The following is a 27731-nucleotide window of genomic DNA, read 5'->3' on the forward strand; positions in this document are numbered from 1 at the left end:
TTGCTGATATTGTACTATTCGAGTTATCTATATCTTCTTGAATGAACTTTGATAACTTGTATCTTTCAAGGAAATTTTCCATTTCATCTTTTATGTCGAATTTATTGACATAAATGTGTTCATTAAAGTCTTTAATTATCATTTTAGTGTCTGTATGTTCTGTTGTGGTGTCACATCTCTCATTTATGATGCTCTTAATTTGTGTCTTCTCCCTTTTTACTTGAGCACTCTGACTAGAGATCTGCCAATTTTATTGATCTTTTTCACAAATCAGGTCTTGGTTTTAGTGTTTTTCTCTTTTTCTGCTTCACTGATTTATGCCTTTTATTTATTCCCTTATCTTGTTCTTTTTTCTGCTTATTTTGATTACATTTCCTCTTATTTTTCTAGTTTTCTGTGATGAAAACTGAGATAATTGTTCTGATACATTCTTCTTTTCTAATTAGGTGTTTAGTCCTATAGATTCCCCTCTAGCGTTTCTTTGGATGCACCCCACAAATCTTGATGTTTGTGTTTTCATTTTCATTCGGCTCAAAATACTTTTAAAATTTTTCTTTGAATCAAGGATTATGTAGAAGTATACCATTTTGTTTTTCCCTTTAGATTTATTGAGACTTATTTATGGCCCAGTATATAGTCTATCTTGGTAAGTATTATATGAGCATTTGAGAAAAATGAGTATTCTGCTATTGTTGGGTAGAGGTGTCAATTAAGTCAGATTGGTTGATAGTTTTGTTTATGTCTTCTATATCATTGGTAATTGTCTGACTCCTTGTTCTATCAGTTATTGAGAGAGTGTTGTTGGTCTCTCTGCCTATAGCTTTGGGTTGAACAATATTGTTCTTATACAGAGATCCCATTCATTTATTCATTCTTTCATAGTGTTAATTTCTGGAGATGGAAAGATGAATAAGGCATAAGTGGACCTGTGGTCATGGAACACATTGTCCAGCACAGAGATTATTCTTTATAATATCTCCGATTCAGTTGTTGGGGTCTTTTGTTTGTGTCCACTGGCTGTCCCTAGTCTGGACCCCTCTACTTTACATTCAAATTTCTGCAATGATGTCTCTACTTTATCCCTTCTTTTCTAATCCATTCTTTCTACCACTGGAGTATATGAATACTCTGTGCATATTTATCATCAATATCTTGCACCTATTCAAAAACTGTTTATTTTGTCTCTTTGTCTTCCTATAGTGCTTTTTGTCCAAGATTTTAGTTTTGAGATAATCCCTAAATTTAGCCATGTTTGATTGATCCTAATTTTCTGCCACTTTGTAATATTAAAGTTTTGCTCTATACACACCAGTTGTAAATCATCTATCCATTTCCTTACCTCTGCTTTAGATGTAGTCCATAAGAGGTGAAACTTCTTTTCTACTGATAGAACATCTGAAAGATGTTAATTATTTAACTGTGAGCTGTTTGAGGGCAGAACTTATGTGCCATTCATTTCTATATCTCTTCTGTGGCTACAGCTATTGCTTTGCACATCATTTGGTTCTGCACATAGTAAGAAATGAATAAAATTTTGTTGAATTGAATCAAAATATGATCTACTATTTTTCAGGCATCCACCACAGATTTCTCTTTGAAAAGTGATTAGCAAAAGCACAGACATATTTATATATTTAAAAGTATGCCTCACTATAAAGTTAAAATAGCACACTACTTTGTAGCTATACTTTTATGACCCACTTGAGGAAAAGTACTCGTAAAAGGAAGGCAGAGAGCAGTTTATCCAGAGTTTAAATTATTTAGTCTTCGGTTTAAACACCATTTCAGAAGATTTAACATGACATCTATTTTTAATGTTTAAAATCTTCCATCTTGTTAGTCAAGATATAGTTTGATCCAGTAACAACACTACAAGGAAACAGCTCCCTACCCCATAGACTTCTTTCAGCTTTCACATGACTGCTCCTATCAGCAGGAGACTGCTGGAATTCAGCAGTGATGTTAATAACCATACATGTCTTATACAATTTACACATTTTTCTTCTTTTTATATTGTGTTAGTTTTTCAAAAGAAGGAGCAAAAGGATCCCTCATCTCATAAAAACCAAACATTGCCCTCTAGGCTGACTTGGCTAGACTCACTCAGAACAAGTTTTCCTGGTTATGTGAAAGAACATAAAGAGCACTTTCTACAGTTTTATCACAGTGTGAGGATAGGTATGTATTATACATAGCAACAACAACAAACTATTGGGTTTCTAGAAACTTCTTGGAGAAAAATCTTAGTGACTGGTTTCGGCAAAGATTTTTTAATATGACACAAAAGCACAAACTATAAAATAAAAATAAATTTAGTCTTCAAAAAGTATTGGTTAATCTTTTGTTGCTCAGATGTGGCCTCTCTCTCTAAGACAACTCACTGTTCTCTCCCTTACATGGGACATGACTCCCAGGGGTGTAAATCTCCCTGACATGTGACACAGATTCCCAGGAATGAGCCTGGCTCTGGCATCATGGGATTGAGAAAGCCTTCCTGACCAAAAGAGGGCAGAGAGATGAAACAAAATAAAGTTTCAGTGGCTAAGAGATTTCAAATAGAGTCGAATGGTCATTCTGGAGTTTATTCCTAATGGATTATATAGATATTCCTTTTCAGTTTTTTATGTATTGAAGTAGGTAGAGGGAAATAGCTAAAACCATTGAACTGTAATCCAGTAGCCTTGATTCTTGAAGATGATTGTATAGCCATGTAGCTTTTATGGTGTGATCGTGTGGTTGTGAAAACCTTGTGACTGACACTCACTTTATCCAGTGTATGGACAGATGAGTAAGAAAATAAAGACAAAAATAAATAAATAATAGGGGAGCCTAAGGAGTCTGAGATGTTTTGAATGTTCTTTTTCATTTTTATTTTTATATTTTTGAGTAATGAAATGTTCAAAAATTGATGGTGGTTATGAATGCACAACTATATGATGATACTCGGAACCACTGATTGTATACTTTGGTTGATTATAGGGTATGTGAATATATCTCAATAAAATTGCATGTAAAAACAAAACATAAGTCATATTTAAGAAGATGAACAGGCAAGGCACAGGCTGGGAGGAAATACTTGCAAACGTACATCAGACGAAGGACTTGTATTTAGACTATATAAAGAAGGATTATAATTCATCAGTAAGAAAAGAAGGGCAAAACTTTGAAGAGACATCTCCCTAAAGAGCACATACAAATGGAAGCATGTGAAAAGATCACTGTCAGTCATTATATAAATACAAATTTAAACAGCACTTATATATTGATACACACTCTAGAAAAGTTAAGTTGTTCTTTTTTTTTTTTAATGAAAATACCAAGTTTGTTGAGTGTGTGGAACAACTGAAAATCTCCTACCTTATGGGTGGGAATGCAAAATAGTATAGCTGCTTTGGAAAAGAGTTCAACAGTTAACCAAAAAGTCAAACATTCATACAATTAACATTTGACCTAACAATTGCATGCCTAGATGGTTACCCAAGAGTAAAGAAAGTAAATGCCAACAGAAAGAACTATATATGAACATTTATTGCAGCTTTATTTTTAATAGCTCCAAATTAGAAACAACACAAATGTCCAGTAAGAAATGATGGATAGGAAATTTATGGTTAGCCCACACAATTGAAAACTACTTATCAATAAAATAAACTAGGGTGGTACAATGGCGACTCAGTGGCAGAATTCTTGCCTGCTATGCTAGAGACCCATGTTTGATTCCCAGAGCCTGCCCGTGAAAAAAAAAAAAAGAAGAAATATTGATACATACAACAACATGGAAGAATCTCAGATTGATTATGTTGACTGAAAGAGGACAAAAAGAGTGCATGTTGCATAATTCCGTTTAGATAAAACTTCAGAAAATGCGAACTAATCTGTACTGACATATAATTCATGTCAGTGATTGCCTGAGGGGGAGGGGGTGACAGGAGAGGGGTGGGATAGAGATATTGCAGAGGGACCTGAGGAAACTATTAAAATTGGATGGGTGTATTCATATTTGCCGTTGTAGAGATAGTTCAGCAGGTGTGGATAAGCATCGAAAATTATGAAATCATATCCTTGAAATCTGTGCAGTTTAATGTATGTCTCAATAAACACTTTTAAAAACCAAAATGACATAAATGAGGATGAGAGAAATGAGCATTTTGCAGAGCATTTTATTTAGGAAATTTATGTCAAGCCTAACAACCTGGTGCATTTGCTCTGAAGATCTCTTGCAAAACCTGGAATTTTTTTCAGAAACTCCATCTGTCTTCTACCAAGCTGTGACAATTTGAAAGCATTTCAGTATTCTCAGAAGCCAGTGTATTATTTTTAACCAGAACTCATATTTTTGAGACTGTCCAACCATTCTAAGTTGTTGTGGCCTCTTTGCTGTCCTCTATCATAGCAGTAATCTCAGGTCAGAGGGTGTCTGTCTGGGGTTCCTGTGTCAGCTCTACCTTAGTCTTCTGAGGTGTGGCCAAACTTTCTCAACACCCTCTGCTGTGAACAAACTTCTGTTATAAATTGACGCATTGGAGCCTGCTAGGATTGTAAAGATGTGAAAATGGACTGCACGTGATTGTAATATTTGAAGATTGATAGGCACATAAAAATGAAAGCATCTCAGCCACCATCTGCCAAATGGATCTTTAACCTCCACCCACCTTCCAGCCCCCACTTCAGTTTTCAGTGTTGTTCTGAGGCTTCCGTGGGATGAACAATTATATTTTGAATGGCATCAGTATGAGAACATCTGCATATCTTTCCATTTTAGGAAGAGCAGCACACTTTTAAAAAATAAAAAAAAAAAAAGCAAAACACATTGAAAGCACTGCATGAATGGAAGTGGTTGTGTTATATTTATGTGCAATTTACCTTCCTTCTAAAGTGATATAATACATCATTCTGTATGAAGGAGAAAGTTGGAATCTATTTTGATAAGTAATATTCTTTGTCAGAAAAAACTTTTGACTATAGAAACAAATTTTGTTTGTTTTTAAGCATCACAAGTACAGTTTTGTCATCTAAAACATAGCTTTCTCTCCTAATGTCCTCTATTTACCATAATACATGTGCATATACCTCTTATCATCATGGTATTTGGCTATATAGATTTATGCACACTATTAGAATGAATTTTAATTCCAGATTGCCAGTCAAATAACAAATAACAGACTATTCAAATATATGAAAGCATTATAAGGATACTGATAGTCTGCTTTTATTTGGTGGACTTCGCTGGCTTTCCTGGTATGTGCTAGTGACTTAACCTAAATGAGTTTCGAAGATCAGTGTGTATTTCTATGTCGCAATTATGTGAAAATGCTACATAAAGTATATACTACTAAAACACGGAGCCGGGTGCATGGGTGGTTCAGTTGTAGAATGCTCGTCTTTCATGCGAGAGACCTGGGCTCGATTCCCAGACCATGCACCACCACCACCACCCCCCAAAAAAGGATCAGTAGAAACCAACTGCAAAATATTTATATTTATTTTTATGCCCACTATATAGTCAGCATTTAGGAATGCATTTCCTGTCTTCAAGAAACATATAGTTTGTGTTGGGATGCTCAGAAACCTTTTAAATTTCAACTGTTTTTCCTTTCATTTGTGAAAGGCCTGCCCAGCTCTGATGGACTTTTAAAAATTCAAAGCTCAAACAATCCCAAAGGATCCCTACAAGTGCAAATGCTGGTAAGAGTTACTTGTGCCAGATTTAAATGAATACCACTGGTGTCTTTAAGTGTCTCCAAATCATACCAATACTGTACATCCCGAAGGACTCAATCCAGGTTTTAAGATGATCATTGACACAATTTCCATGCACAGTCTTCAGATAGGGTTTGCCAAGTTACTCATGGTCAAAGTAAATCAGTGTGAGTAAAGTGCATCTAGCCATAGGATTTGGCAGTTAGTTTTAAGTATACGATGAAGTTCTCCCTTTTCAAAACTGTGAATGGTGTGAACAGTGTAAATCAGAGGATAGGAGAACCTTTTACCTTTCTATGCCTCACCTTCCTCATCTGTGTCATGAGGTTCATAATAGTATCTTCAAATAATGAATTTAACTGTTTGTCACAGAGCCCAGCCCAGAGTAAGCATTCAGTAATTATTGGTTATTCTTAAACATTTGCTACAAATAGGAACGATTAAATGGTAAATTTCTTCAGTACCTTTTGTTTCAGTATACATAATTTGGAATTCTTATTGTACTTAATGTTTCTCCAGGTGTTTCAAGCAGTATTAATTCTAGATGAATTAATATGTTTCATGAGAAAAAAAGAATTCTATGTTAAAATACATTTGGGAAATTCTGATTAAGCAGAATAAAGTTAACCAGGTTCCTTTGTTGCAAGACTTCTCAGAGCCTTTGATATGCTCATATACGTTATGATTCTATAAAAGGATTTTGGTATGCATAACGTATGTGTTAAGGTCAAACCCATTTTAATACCATTTGTCCTTCTGATATTTTAATAAATCACCTTTTGTAAAGCAGACAAGGTAAAATTGCTAAAAGCACCATATTTGCTATGATCCCAATGTTTTCTTTGATTGTGTAACATAGAGGAAACCATTAGGGTGGATGACTTTCCATTGTTTGTTCACCATTGGGCTTATGGAAGACCCGGAGTTATTAAAGTGGAAGTTTGTATGAGTTAGGATGTTTTTGGCTACAAGTAACAGAAATCCTAACAAAATGATATAAATTCCAAGAATTTGCCTTGTCTAATCTAACAAGAAACTGAAAGCTAGGGCTGTTCCAAAGTTGGGTTAATCCAGTAATTTAGTGACTTGTATCATGGACCCTAGTTCTTTCCATCTTTCTTCTCTACCATCCTTTTCCTATTGGCTTGTCCTCTTTTGCCTGCTACCAAGACAGCTTATGCACTTTAAAGCAACTGGTTAGTAAAAGGGAGCATCCAACACTTTTCCTTTATTTAGAGTGAGAAGACTTGTCTGGCTATTCCCAGACTTTACTTTAGAGCTTCTTAGTGAAAATTGTATCATAAGACTATCCCTATAGCAATTTCTTTGCAAGGAGAATGAAAGCACCCTGATTGGTTTAGAATAATCAAGAGTCTACCCGACTGCTAGGTCGAAGCTGAGCCTTCCTGAAGGACATGGCTTCTTAGGAGTGTTACAAATTGGGTTTCTCTTAGCGAGGAAGGAAAGGAGGAGTGACCCACGGTGTCTGTCACACTGTTGCACAGGACTCAGATTTTGGTAACCTGCATACCATTGTTGGGGTCATTTTCAGATCCAAAAGAACTAAAATATTTATAACAGACAGAAAACTGGACTCTGTCACATTTGGAAAACTGGACTCTAGCCCCAATTTGGTATGGGGGCTAGAAGCAACTCAGTACTGAGCCTTATTTTATGAAGAACAAGTTAATTGTTACTACTTCTGTCTAGGTTTGATTCAGTTTTGGTTTATTAGTGACCCTTAGGAAATAAAACTTCTTTTGTCTTTTTAAGTTTTGGATTTCACACCAGAGTCAAACTCTGTCAATAATAATCGTAAGGAAATAACTATGATCAGGCATCACATCTGCTAAACCTAGAAAAAGTATTTGTGACTGGAGTCTAACAGACATGATTTAGTAATTTTTTTGTTCCTGCTACAGAAATTACCTGGCTCTTAGCCAAAATCTATATAGTTTTCATTCCAAGCATTAAATATCCTCTTATGTGTAAACTTCAAAGTAAAAACTCATGGCTGTGGCATATACTTAATGATATATATAAAACAGCAAAATGTATTTCCAAAACTGTAAAGTGCTCATTTTGTACACCAGAGTGGTTTTCCTTTTCATATAGCCAGGTTTGTCATGCTCTCTGGCCCCAAAGCGTGCTCTAATACTCACTGCTGTGTGCATTTGGCATTACTACTTGTTTCACCATCAGAGTAACAATGATGCTGATTGAACACATTCTTGACAACTTCTGCTTATATTATTTTCCCTTCCAAATTTTTCCCTCAAAGATGGGCTCTTGGAACAATTAAGCTATCAAACATTTTTCTTTGGCTGCAAATGCTCCTCGTGTAAAAAATAACAATCTTAAAAAAAGAAACCTTATATGTGACACAGTTTTGAAGGATGATATTCTTAAAATAAAATGCAAGGAGTAAAGGCATTTTTTTTCTTTTCCAACTTGCTACATTTAGTCTCTAAAGTAAGGTAGTTACTTTAACCAACTGATAGATTAGAAAAACAGGGTACAAAATGTTAATTGGCTTGCTTCCATTCTCAAAATCATTGCATATAGTTTGATTTAATTTAAATATTTGCATCTTATGTTTTCCTTTATAGTAAGAAAGACAAAGGGATTTTGTTGTCATTGTTTTGATTTTCATTTTCCAGCCATAAAAGCTGTGTTGTGGAAGTGCTGCAGTAACTTATTTGTATTTGTATCGTGGCTAAATGTAGAACGTCCAGAAGTCTGTGGAAACGGCAGCTATACAGGATTTAAGAGCTCTGAAGTTAACCACACCTAGTCAAAAGCCACAGGATTTAAGAGCTCTGAAGTTAACCACACCTTGTCAAAAGCCAGCCCACCTGATGAATATAGCTGTGACCTAAGGCAAATAACTTAACCTCTGACTTTCAGCTTGCTTATCTTTAAAGTGGGAATAGCTCCTATTTACTCCATAGAATGGTGGTGAGGATTTATAAACACATGCATATTTAGTGCTAACCATAATTCATGGCAAATGGGACTCACCATAAATGCTAGATAAATCTAAAGTTTTCACATGATACCATTGTTTTGAAAATGTTCAAAAAGATTATTCTGGAAATTAGAATTGCCTTTTAGTATGTTTTTTGTTTCTTTTTTGGCTTAATTATCGTTGTTTCCCATGGAGGTGGATTTGAGGATGGTAATATGTGCAAAAATTTTGAATCTTGCTGCTGTTAGAAAATTCACTTTGATACATTAACACATACCTTGCTTGGTGTCTATTCCAGAACACTACCTAAACCTGTCAATCAGTGATATCCAGATATATTTTAAATGCATAACCCCCCCACTCCACCTGACCCCCCCCCACACACACAAACATGCTTTCAAGAGGCCGTCTCATGGGAGAGGAAATGGTGAGATAACGAGATGTTTTTCCTTCTCATTATGTCAGAGTTTGCACCCACACAGTTTTAACAGCAGCTCTGACCTTGGTGACTCCACAGGCTTGAACTTGAGCCAACAAACCTGCATTTGCATTTGTATTCAACCAGGAAAGTTTTGGAAATGTTATTTCTGTTTCTCCCTGTAAAAATCCAGCTAGTACATTCCCACTGTGGATAAAGACATAGATTTGTTGGTATTGTCAGAACTATATCTATCATTTTGCTGTTTTTATTTCAGAATTTTACTTGCATTTGACTGCTAGGTAAACAGAAAATATTCCTTCTCTTAGAAGCAAAATTATCACCCGAGTTATTTCCTACACAAGTTGATAATGCAAGATTAAGAAAATATAGACTGCAAGGCCTCTATAACTAAAAGAGGCTTTGGAGACTATTTTATCAAACATATTTACTTTAGAGGTGTGTTTTAGTTCGTTAATGCTGCTGGAATGCAACATGGCAGGAATCAGTTGGCTTTTATAAAGGGAATTTATTAAGTTACAAGTTTACAGTTCTAAGACCTAAAAATGACCAAACTAAGGCATCCAGAGAAAGATTCCTTGACTCAAGAAAGGCTGATGGTGCCAAGAACACCTCTATCAGCTGGGAAGACACGTAGCTGGTGTCTGATGATCCTTTGGCTTTCTGGTTTCAAAAGCTTCCCTGCGGGTGTTTTCTTTCTGCATCTCCAGATGTCTCTGTCTGTGTCAGCTCTGAGATTTTTCCAAAATAGTTCCCTCATAAAGGGCTCCAGTAAACAACCCACCTTGAATGGGTGGAGACACATCTCCATGGAAACCACCTAATCAAAAGGTCCCATTCACAGTTGGGTGGGTCACGTCTCCAAGGAAACAAACTAATTGAAAGGTCCCACCTGAATCAATAAGTCTCCCTCCACAAGATTGGATTAGGAAAAAGAACATGGATTCTGGGGATATATAACAATTTCAAACCAGCACAGGTGGGGAAACAGAAGCTCAGAGAGAGAAGAGAATTTTTCAAGTGGTAAACCAGACTAGAATCCAAGTATTCTAACCTTCAGCCTACCAATAATTCCATAACCAACATGCTTCTCCTAAAATCAATGCCAGTTCAAAAAGCAGATGATTAAAAGGAGTTATCAGCCAACTGTCTTGGATAAGTGAAGAAAGTAAGGCCTAGAGAGATTAGCAAATCCTACAGAGTAGTTGAAAGCAGAACTGGGTCTAGAATTCAGGTTTCTAGACTCCCAATTCAGTGCTCTCTCTAGTCACAAAGCTTGTATAAACATGTCCATAAAGAAACTTTGCTCTCAGTAATAGCTTTTGGGTACTATTATTGCCCTATTCTTCTTGACCTCTTCCTTTTCTCTGTGTGAAATAAGCCATCTTGCACACAACTTAATGCCGCTATTATGACCCAGGTGACACCTAAAGATGATGAATCCTTTACCAAAGTGATTCACAGCTCTCGTGCCAAGTGAAGGAGCTTGCAATTCTCTGCTTTCATTTACTTTCAAGCAACTTGTTTGTCTTTCTGTGTGTCTGGGAGAGTCCAAAGTAATCACTCCTCTGATGTATGGTCTGATTACTGGTGCTGGGGGGCTTTTGCTCCCTCAGGAACCATAAATCCCACGCAAGGCTTGCCCCATTCTCTGCCGTGGTATCTGGGAGCCTTTCACTATAACCTCCTGCAGTACATTTAGCTCATTGTCAAGCTGTAAGTTACTATAGAAACTGTTTTGTATCGTTTCTTACAGACTTTTCTCTAGAAAAATTATTGAAAATGCTGTGATTTTATAATATTTGCCTTATGTCTCCGGCTTAGGTTGAAATACTCAGAGATCTGTCAGGATGTTTCTTTATCCTCTCTTTTATCATTTTCTGTCTTCTCTGAACTATTAGTCCTTTAGAGTTGGTATAATTTCCTTTGACATCAAGTTTGGCATTAACTGAAGAGATAGGAAGACTTGCATTTGGGACTCAGCTATGCCACTTATTAAACTGTTTGACCACTTAAACTTGGCAAACCTCAGTTTCTTCACCTGTCAAGTGAGAACAGAAATAGTGTCTAACCTCATAAGGGCTTGTAATAATTAAATAAAATAATTCATGCAAAGAACATAATGGTGCCTGATACATAGTAAACAATCAATAATTAGGCTTATAATGATTATGATGATGATAGCCATGGTATGTTCTGTGCAAATATTTTAAATAGTTTTCTCTGTAACCTTCATCAAAGTAAGAATAATTATCTTCTGACTTCTTTCAGTCCTTCTCCCCATAGCATTTCACACAAATGCATGTCATAACTAAGGATATGTTCTTAGTCAATAAACATAAATTGATATCACACAAATTCCAAGGCCCTTTGTCTCTGAGATAATTATATTATGTTTGGGTGGATACAACCTGCTGACTTTTTGTCATCCAGAAAACAGTTAATAATTGCTTGGGCACCAGCACTGTGCTAGGTTCTGAGAATACAGACAAAAAAGAGAGAGTTCATGCCTTCAACAAGTTCACAACCTGGTATGGCCAAACAGATATCAGTGCAGTATGATATTTATTGAGATAGAAACAAGCATAAAATAGCAGCTGTTATGATGAAATCCCAGAGAATGGGGGTGGGAGGCTCAGTTGGTGGGTAGAAAGCGACCACTTGAAAATATAACGTTATTCAGTTATGAGGTACAGAATTACGTCTAGGTATGTTCAAAGTAAAGATAATAGGATGCAGACATTCTTGTGTTCTTGTAAATATGCTATGGACATACTGTTTGCATATTAAATACCAACTCTGGTTGTTGAAAACATTAACAGCCATTCTTCAAAAGGAAAGCTTGAACATGTTTTTTTCAAACATAAGCAGATTCAGAAGCATTGAGCTTTTTGTTACCGTCAAAAAAAAAAAAAAAGCCTTTTCATAATCCATGATTCTTCAATCTCAAATAACACCACGAACTTCCAAATTATTTATTCTGAACATGTAGGAGTATAGGAGGAAGAGGCCCCAGTTGGGCCGGTTCAGGATATTTTTCTGTGCCTCAGTTTCACCATCTGCAAATAGATTCAGTAATGCCATTCCTTATTAAATAACATGAACTAGTAGGTGTGTTTCCAAAAGTTAAAAGTATAAATAATGATGCTTCTCATAATCATTTTTATTTTTGTCTCGAGAAAAACTGAGACTGGAAGGAACACATGATATTTACACATTTATTACAGAGAGAACGTGCTCACCTCTTCCTTATCTTGGGCTCCCTGAAAGTGCAATTTCCAGCAATATTTGCGTTTATATATAATTCCTTTAATGTTATGTCTGAGTTGAGATGGTTTAGTTTACAAGTTGCAGATACTGATTCTAACTAATTTAATCCAAAAGTGGTAAATTATTGGGAACATACGAGGTTATTTCATACGATTTTAAAGCAGAAAGTTAGGCTGGGCCTTAGAAGGTACCGAAACTAAGATCTGGAGCTCCCTGAACATCTGCTTCCTGCATCTGTCTTCCTGTGATCCAAGAGGCTTCCCAAAATGCTGGCCCTAGTCCTCAGCTCCTGTCTGCTCAAACCAGCCAGAGATTCCAAATTTCTGTATGAGAGAATATGAATAAATCTATCTGGAGTCATACGTCCATCCCTGGCCCAGTCAATTAGAAGCAGAGGAATGTGTTCACTTGGTACAAACTTGACTGCAGAGCCATGTGTTTTTGTGTGTGTGCATGTGTGTATAGCCTTAGGAGGGCTGAGGAAGTCATGGGATGAGCAGGTGATCTAGAAGTTGTCTTCTCTAGAGGAAAATATCCCAGGTACCAGGGGTATATGCAAGAGGATATTCCTGTGCCAAAAATTGAAGGAAAATGCTTGAGCATTAGAGAAGAGACAAACTCAGGATGGGGAGGGATTAAGCAGGCAGGCTTCTAGACTAGCAGCTACAAACCGCCTGTAGCCTTCTGTGGGTTCTCTCTCAGGGAGGATGTCCAGGACTCATTGATTCTGGCTGTTTCTCTCAGAAATGCTTGCCAAGTGAACCTTATTCTAAACCACTTAAGGCATGCTGGCTACAGATTTCCCAGAAGCTCCAGTTGAAGCCCTTGGTAGAAAGGTCATCTATTTCCTTTCCTTGCCACCTGAAATCTCCTGGTGGGCATCCCCTATAAGAAAATTCCTGGTGTTCCTTTTATTTCATTGAGACAGCACTACTTAAGGAACCAGACAAGGGCTCTGATCATTTATTTCACAATTTGGGGATAGCAATGTCAGGAGAATGGAGTAAAACAGATGTCTCTCCCCTTCACACATGGATCACCTCCTGAGAGATTGCACAGAAATCAAATTTGTATTATTCTGTTAGTATTTTCTGTCTGCCTTGCAACGTAATTTTTGAGACACTTTTGCATTTCTCAGTAATCTTCTAATAGCAATTGCTCCCCATGCTTTACTCTTTCAGGTTTTCTGTTCTCCATTCTCTTTTTGGAGTAGAAAAATGATTTACGAACATACCTGCATTCTCAACTGCCTCTACTGTACTCCATTTCAGTGTCTCTGAGCATGTTAAACCCGACCTAGTTAACAACACCTCTCTACTCTTATCAAGTTCAGTCCATCTTTTCTCTGAAATTTCTCTGTAATTATTTCCCTCTTCTCCATGATAGAGGGTTCTCTCTAAGACTTAAGGCAATTTCCTATCTGGTGTCCCCATGCCCAGCTTCTTAATCAAGCCAACCTCCAATCTCCCATCAGAATTGTTCTTCTAAAACATTCCATGGATTATAAGTTCTCCGTTGTTCCTCATTCCCAAAATTCCTCAGTCCTTCACAACCAATCTTCCTAGCCTCTACCCTGTTGTCCAGTCTTTGCCATTAGCCACTAATTCCTCTTATTTGCCCATGCTTCACTTTCATATCTTGCCACAGACTGAGTCTACCTTAAAATTTCCCAACTTTCTTTCCCAACTCCTCTAATCACAGAGTGGCTGCTTTTGCCCACCTCTATTCTCATAACACCACATTCATACATTCGTTTTATGGTTCTCTTGGTGTATTCTTAATTACTCTTTTTCCCATATCTGTCTCCACCTGGGAGTAAATCTCAGTTCATCTTGTGTCCCTAATCAAGAGTCTGGTCCATATTAGGCCTTAGTAAACAACGAATACAGAACAAAAACAATAAATGAATGCACACAGAGACTGTTTGAGTAAATTCCCACAGTAGGTTTATTGTGTAGTAGTTTTAAAATGATACATATTTTTGTACATTGTATACATCTTTGTAGGTTTGGAATTTTTTTTTTGTTTTGTAGTATGCTTACTTTAAAATGGGATTTACTTTCTTAACTTTAAGAACTAATATCTTTAATAGGGAATTGGGGCTCCCCATGAAAGCATAATCATTCTCCAGAGAGATAGGGTTCTTTGAGTTTTTGCTGAATAGAAGACTCAGGAGGTGGTAATTAAAGTGATTAACAAGAGATTATGGATGTTTAACTAATCAGCCTACCAATTACTCTTTCAAGGTCTGTACCTCCTGCATAGGAAAATTTTTAATTTAGACATATTTCATTAAATCCTGGATCTTATTTTCAAAGGATGAATTAAGTTAGGAAGACCTTTGATTTGGAGAGTAGTTGGGGAAAGTTGTGTGGGAAAGGTAGTCAGGAGACCTGCTTTCTTATTCAGGTGTTTAGCAGCATCAACTGCGTTGTCTCCCACGCATGCATTTTGTGAGAAAAATCATTCCACGGGCCCTACCGCAGAGCAGTTCCATGAGGACCATGTGACCCACACCTGTCTCATAGCCAGTCGGCCCATGGGTAGGTACCTGACCCTTTCCAGGCTGGTTTGGCCTCGCTTATGGAGAAGATTGGGCCAAACAGAGGGAATATGAACTAAGAAATAATGTTTTACCAAGGCAGTTAGCAGAATAGGAGCAAATGCTGAGAACTCATGATAGAGAGTAGAATATTTTAGAGACCACCTGTATCAGAATCAACTGGCATTCTGATTAAAATGCTGATTCTCAGGCACCATGTCCATATTTTTGATTCATGGGTGATGAAAATGAAAAGGGGTGTTTAACAAGCACCACTTTTTACTGTCATTAAGGTTTGATAATTGCAGCTATATAGTGAGGCTTGGAAAGCCAAGCTGAATGATGGACAACCTAAAGTTACCAGAAAACAAGCACAAGGAAGAAGCAGCAGTTTTGTGAAGGCAGGCGAAAATTCAAGACTTTATCGGTACAGGTTCTTTGGATACAAGAAAACAGTTATGGTCAAGCTTAAAAAGAAAGGTAATATATTGGAATATAATATAAAATAGCTCACAATATATAAGGGAAAGGTAGAGAATCAGGCTTGGAAGAAGACACAGGAAGCTGTGGAGTTACAAGAAAAAATGGACTTGCATCATTGTTGATATGAATGTGTTCCAACCTATGTTTCTCTATCTTTGTATCTCTAAGTCCAAGATTCATTATTAGGGTGGGAAGGTAGGAGTCCAGTTGGCCTAGCTTAGGTCATATGCCCATCCCTCTGAAAAGAGAGGGCAGAACAACTTAATTATCAGCCTCATGTGTCTGTATATTGTACAGAGGAATTCCCTAAAGAATATTGAGATATCCCAAACAGATGAGGAAATATATGCTCTATATCCCCCCAAATAATAAATATCCTCTGGAAGATCAAGAAGCATTTTGGAAGAGAAGAGAGAAAGGCCAATATGTGGAGAGTCATATTATTGATGAATGGTCTTTAGATTTCTAGTGGTAATGTTCCAAATTTCAGTTATTCAGCTTTTCCTTAGTTCCCAGGTATGTAGACACATATTAAGGTCAACTCTCATGCAACCCAGTGTAGGGCTTCTCATGGCCAAAAGTGAAATAGAACTTTTGAACCTTGTTTAAAGAGCTGAGTTGTAATGGGCAGTAAATAGATGTCTTCTTGGGCCTCAATTTTCCCATCTGTAAAATGAGGAGTTGAATTTACTAAGCGCCTCCCCATTTCATGGCAATAGTCCTCACCCTCCCTCTTTACATCCGATTCTTTGTGATGACTATAAATTTAGCAAAGGAGTTGCCAAATGCAAGATGAAAATAATTTTAAGATATTTTTTGGATGTTTTCTCAACTTTCCTGCTATTACTTGATCAGACTCTCAATATGTGCTATAAAATAGAAAAGAAAAAAATAAAATAAAATGATAATGCTCCCAGCCAAGCCATGGGTATCCTATGCATGTACCATGTCTGATAGATAAATGACATCCAAGTTGACTCAGGGAGTCTGAGAGGTCCCATATTGGAAAATCCCTAGAAATCTTAACCCCTATTAGTCACTATGATCATAAAACATGGTCTACTTCATGCAAGGCCTCCCTTAATATTTATTCTTTAAAAACCTTAAGCATGTTTACACCTGATTTAATAACTGAAAATCTGGCAACAGAACTGGGATCTAAATCTACTTTTTGAGTTTCTCTTGATAATTGTATAAGTAATCTGTGAAAATAAATAATACTAGGAAAAGGAATTTATTATTCTGTTTGCAGAAGGTATGTTCACTAGGAGACTAAAAGTGAGTTGACTTTTAAAGTCCCAGTGGCCTGGCTTTGAGTCCCAGCAGGCCATAAATTAGCTGGATGAATAGTGGTATACTTACCTGACTTCACTAATTTTTTTTTACTGTACCAGAAGTTGAAATAACCATATGCATAGATGTATTCATTTGTTAAGTGCTGCCAGTGTGCAATATAGAAGAAATGGAACTGCTTTTATTAAGGGAATTTAATAAATTACAAGTTTACAGTTCTAAGCTTATCAAAATGTCCAAACTAAGGCATCCAGGTAAAGATACCTTGATTCAAGGAAGGTCAATGGGTCAGGAATACCTCTGTTAGCTGAGAAGTCATATATATGGCTAGCATCTGCTGGTCCCTTGTTCCTGGGCTCTGTTGCTTTCAGCCTGTTCTTGTGGGAGTTTCTTACTTTACTTCTCCAGGACTGGCTTTCATCTTTTGGCTTCCCTTGGCTCTCTCCAGGTTCTGACTTGCTTACATCTCATGGAGACATCTGCTGGGCTCCATGTACCTCCAAACATCCATGTCTCTGTTCTCTGAAGCAACTGTTCTCTGAGAATCTCCCTCTGCTTTCTGTGTTGGCTCTGAAGTTTCTGCCAGCTCTGGGTCTCTCCAAAGTATTTCCTCTCTTAAAGGATTCCAGTAACTAATCAATATCTACATGAGATGGGTGGAATCACATTTCCATCTAATCAAAAGGTCACAACCACAATTGGGTGGGCTACATCTCCATGGAGATAATCTAATCAAAGTTTTACACCCTAAAATGCTGAATCAGGATGAAAAGAAATGGTTACCCCCACAAGATAGGATCAGGATTAAAACATGGCTTTTCTGGGGTACATAATAGCTTCAAACCAGCACAATTGATGAGTATTAAATAATATAGCATATGTGAAACTTGTATGACATGTGAGGATTCCTTGTCTTTCACCTGACCCTATTTCTAAGATCTGGACCAGCTCAGAAATTCCATCCCAGGATTTTCAAGCCTCACTCGTTTTCTTATTTCAACAATTCAGAGTTCTTCTGGCTTCTACCTCTTACACCTGCATGAGACCTTGACAGAGATCTTTATACATCCACTTTTCCATTGAAAATCCAATCACACTTAACATTCTTTGGATTGGTAACTTTGATAGCAATTCTTAGGGGTTCCATACCAAGGATCACATACATTTTCCAGTTCTTTCATCTCTCTTTTGTTCTCTATCTCAATCATTTCCCAAAGGATTCTATGTGCGTCACCTGCTCACCCTATAGACTCTGTGACGTATAATCCCATCTCTTCCTCTGCTTCCTACAAAGGATGTAGCCCTGTTGGATCAGTCTGCTTTCCCCAGCCCCTCTGGAATGCTGGTGATTAAAATGAATGTTCTTACCATTCAGACAACTTGATCTCTGAATACTCCCTTTTACACTGAGCCATGCCTGAATTTTTGCTGTCAGGTATGTTTCTACCTTAGGGCTTTTGTATTTGCTCTGCCCTCTTCCTACAATATTCTTCTCCTGATATCTGTATGGTTATCTCTCTCACCTTCAATTCTCTCTACATAGGATACCTTTCGCTGATGACTTCCTTGACCACACTGTTTAAAATTGCAACTTCTGTTCCTTACCGCATCATTCCTCACCCTTACCCTGATTTATTTTTTGTCATAGCATCATTTAGCATACCATATACTTACTCATGTTGTTACTGTCTTCTTCCAATAGAATCTAGTGAGGTTGAAATGTTTTTTCTATTTTCATCACTGCTGTCATTCCCAGCACCTGGAATAGAGTCTGTCACATAGTCAGTGATCAATCAATATTTGTTGAATGAATGAACATGAGAATTGCTTAACTGTTGGAGATTTTTGAGGACAGGAGTGGCAGGATCCCTCTGTCTGCAGTGTAGAAAATAGATTGCTGGGGTGGTGCATGGGGTCAAAATTGTACACAGAAAGAACAGTGAGAAAACTTTTACAAGAATCAAGGAAGGAGATGATGGCAGCTCAGAGAATATAAATATAAATTATTTGACCAACTCAATCGGAAGCATTGAGTTGTCATTGACTATTTTGCAGAAGACTGGGTAGAGCAAGGTTTTGTGAAAAAAATCATTGGTATGTTACATTTCAGGTGTTTATTATTAGACATAAAAATGGAGATGTTAAATAAGCAGTTGGATATACAGTTCTGGAGTTCAGGAGATGGGTTCAGGCTGGGGATCAAAACCAGGAGTCTTCATCAGGTAGGCTTGTCATTAAACTATGAAAATGGTGAGATGACTAAGGGAGAAAAGTAGATAGAGGGATGAGCAGGACCAAGGGTGACTAATAGGGGTTAAGAGCTCAGGGCCTTCCAACATTAAGAAAACATAAGAAAGAAGGAGCAGCCAGTGAGGGAGAAGGAAAACCAACACTATGATATCCTGGAAGACTTTTAAGGAAAGTATTTCCCATAAGATAGGATGTCATTAAGTGTCAAATGCTGCTGATAGGTCAGGTTATGTGAGAACTTAGACTTGACCTTTGGATTTAGCAATGTGAAAGCATTAACCAATGAGAATGGGATTAAAAGCATGATTGAATTTACAGAAAATGGACAGAGTAGAACTGGGAACAATAAATAGAGGCAACTTTTAAAGGAATTTTTGTAGTATATGGGGGCAGTAGCTAGAATGGGAAGTGGGCTCAAGCAATTAATTTTAGAGAGTGCTGATACACCAGCATGTTTATGTGTTTATGGAATTGGTCCAATAGCCAGGAAGAAATTGGAGAGAGAGGGGAGACTTGCTGGAGTTGAGTCCTTGAGTAGGTGAGAGAGGTACTTAGGGTGGTGAGCTAGACTTAGACTGAAGTATGTACAGTTTACCTATTGCAGTAGGAGGGAAAAGAGAGTAAAGGAAACAGATTAGGTTCATGTAATGTAAGGGTACAGTTTCATGGTTAAGTGACTGGCTTGCTGTGGCAATTCTCTTCTTACTGCTTGAGTTTTCGTAGTGAGTTGGGAGACAAGATCTATCAGCTGAAAGTGAAGATAGGGGAGGAGGCATTGAAGGTTTGAGGAGATAAGAACACTTTGGAATAATTAAATAGTTGTCTAGGAGAATTGGCAAGCAACAGAGTATGGAAATACAAAATGATTGCCTTGAAGTTTTGAGTGCCCCTTGAGATCTGTGTACATGAATTTAGTGAGACCATGGTTGTGCATTTTTCTCTGAACACAGACAGCTGCATGGTTACAGGCAAAGAGCAGGGAGAGAGCTGAATTTAACAAAGGTCTTTCCAAGTGAAAAATGTACTTGAAGCAGGGAAGGGAATTAAAGTTATATGGAAGGCAGTTATGGTGAATGAAACAATATAGGTTGGGTAAGGAAGGAAGAGAAAACATTTGGGTGTGGGTGAGGGACATGAGAAAAAGTGGCAGAGTGAATGGATTTTAAGTGAAATTAAGGATTGTTGGTGTTAGGAAATTCACAGAGTAAAGGAGACGTGTGGGAGGGGTTATTCAGAAGTGGAATGCAGGAAACTTAGATCAGGGAGGAGTTGCAATTATTGTATTGACAGGGCTTAGAGCTATGGATGGCAAAATATGGTCCATGGCCCAAATTTTATCACACTTATCTGTTTACATAATTTCTATGGCTTTTGCACCACTGTGGCAGAGATGAGTAATTATGACAGAGACCAAATGGCATGCAAAGTCAAAAATATTTGCTATCAGGCCCTTTGTAGAAAAGTTTGCTGACCTTTTCTCTAGAGTATGACCATTGCAGTGAGCAGCTGAGGTAGGGCAGAAGTCAAGGCTGCTGAAGAAAAGGAGTTAGAGGAACTGACTTTGATATTGAAAGAATGATTGATTCTCATGTAGTTCATATTGAAAACACTCAAATTAAGATTGGGGCAGTGTAGGAATGAATGTCAGTAAACCTGGAGCAAGAAAAAGAAAGGAACGTTCAAAGAAGTTGAGAGTTCTGCTGAAGTTGCACAGTGGAAGGAAACAGAAATAATGTAGAGTGGCTTATGTGTAGGGGATACTTTTGAGAGTGAAAGATGGTGCTAGGTATCTTCTGTCTTCCCTTTTAGATGCACCTTCTGTGGGAAAACAAGCATAAACTAGCCTTCTCCTGGGCAAACCAGTACATATGGTTGGATACACATAAATAATATATAATCCTCTAATCATGGGCATTCATATGCAGGACATGAGGAGCAACCTGGGAGTCAGAGGCTTCTTGTGATACTAGATATAAACAGAAATAAAAGGCACAATGAGATTAGTCTTGCCAAACAGAGGGTGGATCAGAGTATGATCATTGGGACTACAAAGGGGTGGTAGCCAGGGTACTTTGTGAACCAGCATCTTTTTTTTTTTCCTTCTTGATTCCTATTGGCAGTATAAAGGTCTTGGGGAGGTGTGATCTCATTCTTAGTGTGCTGGGGTCATCAAACAGAGAGAAGTAACTCAGAGACAATGGGACCTTATCTAAGCTGATGGATTTTCTCTTGATCACTCCTGCTGGAGGAAAACAAGGGTTCTACCCCCTTGATGCCTCAAAGAAAAAAAAATCAGTTTTTTCTTGCACTTGACAAAATAGGGTGCAAGAACAATGTGCCCAAAGAATTTCCATTTTCCACAACTAGGATTGACCTGTTAGGTTCACTTTTCTGGTAGGCAATACTCTGGTAGAGATTTTGAGATCTGATTAATTAAGTGCTGCCTGATCAGATCCTATTTCTTCAAATACATTTCAAAGCTTGTTCATAGCTAAAGTTTCCTTTTCTCTCTGAAATGTGATTGCTATGGGAATTAATGGCATTCTTTGAATAACGAGAGGGAGAGATCATAGTTGAAGACTCTCTTTAATGGGTTGATTGTTTGAATTTAAAGTATTTGAACTAGGGGTTCCATAGGCAGGGGTTCATGAAATAACAATAGTGCAGAAATCACTATCTGCTGACATCTTTCAGTCTCCACAAATGTTCCGGTGGTAAGTGAAACCTTGTATTTAAATAAATATATTTGGACCTAATTTCTTCTTTTCAAGCTGTGAAAGAACTGTCAAATTTGAAGTGTAATGACTGCATGATTTCTTATAGTGGTACCAAAAAATCCTGAAAAACAGATTTGAATGTCATCTAAGTAAATTCTCTGTGGGATGCAGACCATTTAGAGATTACTTTCCCTTTTGGCTTTTATACAACAAAGCAGGAGAACATTGCAAGGAAGCGAATATAAATTGGTATCTCAGGGAATAATAGGCAGAGCAAAGCCTCACAGAGCTCAGAAAATGAAAAATGTTGACATTATTTTAGTTAAACTTCCCCATTTCCATGAGAGAATTCACCTGCAGCTGTTGTCCGAGACATATGGCCTTTGACTTAAACACATTCTCGCTCTTATACTTTGTCTTGTCTGATGAGACAACCATAAATCTTGGATTTTACCCAATAGATTGGTGTTTGCACATTCTACTCTATTTTCCCCATGAAATATTAATATGTTCTAGAAATACCAATGTTTTAGCATGCGTACCTGGTCTTTAATCCTTTATCACCTCACTCTTGTTTTTCGGTTTGGATAAGCCACTTGATTATTGCATAGAGGACCATGTGCTGGAATGGAGAGGCAAGAAATCTGAGTTCTGGTTCTAGCACTTGATATGGTTATGGATGTTATCTTGAACTCTGGACTTTAAAGTCCTCCCTTTTTAAATGAAGACATGGAAATCAATTAATATTTTTCACATTATGCTATGTGAAGTCCCAAGTTCTGCAGAGATATCTCGAGGGTTATGGGTTGGCCTGCCTAGAAGATGGGCATCCCCCACCCCTATATATTTGCATTTGGGAATATAAGCAAACAAACAAATGAAGCTTAAACTTTAAAAATAAGTGTTTTATATATTGAAGAATTCCTTTCAGGTTGAAAATCCTGTTAATTGTGCAGTTCTTTATTTCATCATGAAATGATTTTCAGCACAACCACTTACTGGTATACAGTAATGGATTAAAGTGAAATATTGCTGTTGATGTATGGTGCATGACCTAAGAGGAGATGAGATCTTGACATGGCTTGCTCCCTCTGTACTGAAAATTCCATGACAACAAGGATTGTGACTCTCTGAATCATATGGAATCACTAGCATCTAGTATATAGCATAATACATAGTAGATGCTCAGTAAAGTAGGAATGAATGATTGAATAGGTGGATTAATGAACACATGATCCCCATCCAGACACTTTTGATTCAAACTCTTAAATTTAACTCTGACACCTCTTATTTTAACACTTTCTATCCCTTTTCCTTCTCTCTTCTTGGCTGGTGACTTCAAGGAGATTTGTGTCAGTGATGTTTTTCAGCAGTTACCTTATGGGCAAATTGTCTTTCTGTGCAGGTAAAAATCAAAAGACTTTGGAGCCACCACACTCTATAACTTGGAGAATATTTTTCTTTATTTACACACATGAAAATTTGAATAGAGTGGCTGAAAAAGTATGACCATCACCCCAAGATTTTCCTATGCCTCTATATTTGTTAATTAATTAATCAGTTCATTCATCCAACAGACATTTTATTATTTGCCCTGTGCTAGATCCTGTGCTAGGGGATGGGGAGCGCACAATCTCTTGAAAGAGGCAGGCATTTGAACGGGCGATGAGACTAACACAATATGAATTGAGGGCACGAGAGAGATGTATTTATAAGAATGATTTGTAAACCAGAGCAACTAGTGTTTTCTCCTGGTTAGGAATATTCATTAGATGCTTTTAGCTACAGTTAACCAATAGCGTTTAAACAATTCAGACCTTTATGGTAGGCAGTTACAGGGCTGGTGTGGTATCCAACAATGATAAAAAACATCTTTTGCCATGTTCCTTCTCAGCCATCCTGGCCATTTCAAGCAGTCTTCCCTCAAGGTTGCAACAAGACTCAGGAATCATACTTTCATGAGACTGCTTCCAAAAGCTGGAAGAAGACAGGCAGCCAGGGTGGTAAGAGAAGAGAGTTCTCTTCACATGTTTCTTCCCTTTTATTAAGGAGAAAAACTACTCCTAGATGCCTCCAAACATATATCTCCCATATTTCATTGACTAGAGCTGGGTCACATGGCTATCTCAAGTTACAGGGAAAACTGGGAAATAGAGTATCAATTTTTTAGCCTCCTATTTGATGAGCTTCTGAGCCAATCTCTAGCATGAACCAAGTTAGGATAGTCAGGAAAGACGTTAACAAAAGAGATAATCTTTGGTCTTGCTAGAGTTTTCCTGAAGGAGCAAACAGGGAGAGAATTCCAAGCAGAGAACCAGAGAGAGACATGTAAGGTCATGAAGTTAAGGAAATGTTCTATGCATTTGAGGACCAGAAGAAAGTTCAGAATACATGGCCTTAAACCCCTCAAGGAAGAGATACAAGTAGGTCTGTATGGCATGCTTATGATTCTGAAGTCCACTCTGATCATAATTTCAGAGTGAAAACTGTTCCTGTTAATAATCTAATCCCAGAAAACCTTTGGGAGAAATTATGTAAAAAAAGAAAAAACATCTTTCCCCTTTGAAATACTTTTTAATGAGAAATAAATGATAGAATTAGTTGAAATGAGAATGTGCATAAATGATATCTGTGTAACAGGTGATTTTATTTTAACCAATCAATAATGTATTTTAGCCCTAATCCTAGGGCTTTGAGAAAGTTAACTAACAGGAAAGAGCATTGTTTCAAAATCCTCTATTTTTAGAAATGCTATTAGCAGAAGCATCAGCTCTAACCTTTTCTTTGTTCTCTCTATGTCCTGTATATTAATTAACACTTCCACCCTAAAAGAATGTGTTTCTTCCTATGCTCCGGGAATGATATTTTAGAACCATGCTTTAGATTAGAAACCTCAAGAAAAAATAAATCAGGGTGATTTAAAAATTCTCTTTGCTACACATAGTTCTGTGTTTAGACATTTTTTCAGATCAGGTTCAGTTAGCATGTTACACTTTATGAAGGGCAGTGAGGTTGAAACTTAACTTTACTGGACTTTTAAAAGAATGACTCAGTAACCAATTAAATGGTACATACACAGTGGACTCTAGGAGGACTATTGTAAATACAAAAGTGTTTACCGTGGCAGTTCCCATTTGCAAACAGTTCACAATGATCATTGAAAGAATTCTTATCAGTTAATTAAAGTAAGATTATCAAAAAATAACCTAACAAGACAAATACAGCTTGGTTAAACTGATATTCATACTTAAAATGACAAAACTATATTTCTTTATAAAATTTATGGTTTAGTTGGCTTTCCCTACGTAGTAAAAAAAAAAAAATACCTCTTTGGATACTCATATACAATCTACTAGATGTAAATTTGCATAATTCATTTTGGATTTTCCAAGATAATAGAGGATATTTTCATTTGCTGTTCACATTCCAGAATAATGAAAATAAACTGAAAATCTTCTCCAATCTTTAAAAGCCAATAATTCAACTTTTCTAGAAGATTCTTGCAATTGGGATCTTATAGACAAACAAGCCAAAAAAAAACAGATCAGCTTAAAAGAATCAGAAAATAGAGTACTGAGAAAACTGATTGAAAGCAGCAGCAGTGAAAAAGATACCTACCACCTCTTCAGTCCCTCCCCCCAACACACAACTGCAAATAGCCTTCTAATAGCATTGGGACCTGCCCTAGTGAAAATTCTAGTTTAAAATGTAGAAATTGGATTTTCAAGAAGTCATTTTACAGAAGTAACTTAAATCCTTTGAAGAAACGAATAGTAAATAAGTGATAATTTTATTGTTCAGTAACACTTTTAAGGAAGTATTTAAAACTGTCCTTCATCACCAAATGCTGGCATTTGCAGATATCCCATGTTTCAAAACCTTGTGTAATAACATTTTGAACACAACTAACAGCACTGAAATATTTATCTGAATATGATTAAATGGGGAAATGTTAGATTGTGTCCATGGTAATAGGATAAAAAATGTTAAAAATCCATGGAACTGCATTATACAAACAGGGAACCCTAAGTGAAACCATGGATTTTAATTAAAGTACAATTATAAAAATGTGCTATCACCAATTCTAACAGCTATTCCACACCAATGCAAGGTGTTGATGGTGGGTTAGTATTTGGGAATCCTGTATTTTCTGCATTATTGTTCTGAAAACCCATAACTTCTTTGAAAAAGAAAAAATATCTTAGTGTAAAATACAAAGAAAACATCAAAATTGAGTGAGTTCTAAATTACCAGTTGGAGATGCCAAGCAAAAAGCAGCAATGTATATTAAAGTCCTGGTGTCTTTGAGATCCTTGGAATTGAAAGTCTGAGGTTGAATCAGAACTTTGAGGTCTGGAAGGAGGTGAGAGGCTCAGCTCCAAACTGAGAAAGCAAAGAAGTCTAGAGAAGCTTAGTAATTTGCCCACGTTCCTTGAATAGTAAATGGCAAATCTGGATTAAGGGCTGAGCATTTAAGAATTTCTTGAAAAAGTTAACTAAGCCCAGTGCTCTTTCTCTAAAACCACCTAGAAAGGGAATAAAGTCAAATTCAGGTTTTAAAATAAGCCTAACCTGACATGTAAAGCTTTGAGTCTGTGAAGTTCATCTTTGGCATCTAGCCAGAAAGATGAAACTTTTAAAACATTTAAAAAGTAACCTTTGCATTTGTATTACACGTTTACTCTCAAATGGCTTCCATGTCTACTTTAACATTTAACCTTCTTACTTATTAACTTTATTGTCTAACTGTAAGCTGAATAATTCCCACTTTATAGATCAGGAACAGAAATGCAGAGAAAGTAAATGGTTTTCTCAAGGCAGATAATCATCCAATAAAAAAAAACCTAAAATATAAGTTTCTCTTGATAATTATTTGTAGTTTTCCAAAAATCCATGCTTTCTCTCCATTTGTTTATAGGTTGGTATTTTTAAAAATAAATAGCATTAACAATTTAATTAACTTGAAATTATGGGGTCCCACAGTTCTGCGTTTTCTCAGTCAAGGTCCAGCATTCTGTATTGAGACATCTTGTGTTGAAGCTATTTCTAACATTTATTGTGTGCCTTTTAGGCAAGTTACTTTTCCCTCTCTGAGACTCAAATTTTGCATTTGTTAAGAGGAAATGTTTGAGTTTTAGAAGTCTGAGAATTAAAGAAGGTGATGCTAAACTAATAAGTTTAGCATATTTATGTATTCATTCAAAAATATTTATTGGACATCTACTATGTACCAAACTGTACACAGAATGAGAACTCATATAAATATTTGTTGGTTTTGTTAATAATGTCACCTCTTTAAATTCAAAACATATTTATTCATACCTTCAGTGTGTTCAAACTGAAAGCAATTGCAGTCATTACCTACTTCAGCACCCTTCAGAAGCTGAGGAAGCTCATGTCAGTTAATGGTTTCGTGCCGATTTGAATCTCTTGTGTACCCCAGAAAGGCCATGTCCTTTCATCCTTATTCAATATTGCTGGGTGGGAGCTTGTTAATTGTTCCCATGGAGATGTGACCCACCTAATTGTGGGTGGTAACTTTTGATTAGATGGTTTCCATGGAGATGTGTCCCCACCCATTCAAGGTGGGTTTGCTTACTGGAGCCCTTTAAGAGGGAATCATTTTGGAAAAAGCTTTAGAGCCCAGGTAGCCGGAGACTTTGGAGATGAAGAAGGGAAATGCCCCCAGGGGAGGTTCATGAAACAAGAAGCATGGAGAGAAAGCTAGCAGATGTCGCCATGTTTGCCTTTTGCCTTACCAGCTGAAAGAGAAACCCTGAATGTCAATGGTCTTCTTGAACCAAGGTATCCTTCCCTGGATGCCTTAGGTTGGCCATTTCTATAGCCTTGCTTTAATTTGGACATTTTCACAGCCTTGGAACATGTAAACTTGTAACTTAATAAATTCCCCTTTTAAAAGCCATTCTGGCAGCTTGCAAACTAGAACAGGTTTCTCAGGATCATATGGTAAATTATTGCCTGATGAAACTTGGCATTAGACTGTGGTCAATACACGTGGAAATTAGGTCAGGATTCCCTGCCTGGCCTCTTTGGGGATTCTATGATCTAGAC

The 27731-nt window shown here is 37.0% G+C and overlaps 1 long non-coding RNA gene across 1 annotated transcript in view; it reads left to right on the forward strand.

The window, feature by feature from the left end:
* Nucleotides 1–22813: 22813 nt before the first annotated feature.
* LOC143664551 (uncharacterized) overlaps nucleotides 22814–27731 on the forward strand; it is a 78998-nt gene continuing 74080 nt past the window's right edge. The window contains exons 1-2 of the long non-coding RNA XR_013166473.1: nucleotides 22814–23064; nucleotides 23554–23662. This is a non-coding gene — a long non-coding RNA (uncharacterized LOC143664551). The remainder of the gene's footprint in view (nucleotides 23065–23553; nucleotides 23663–27731) is intronic.

Source organism: Tamandua tetradactyla, chromosome 20, assembly GCF_023851605.1.
Source record: "Tamandua tetradactyla isolate mTamTet1 chromosome 20, mTamTet1.pri, whole genome shotgun sequence".
Classification (NCBI taxonomy): domain Eukaryota; kingdom Metazoa; phylum Chordata; class Mammalia; order Pilosa; family Myrmecophagidae; genus Tamandua; species Tamandua tetradactyla.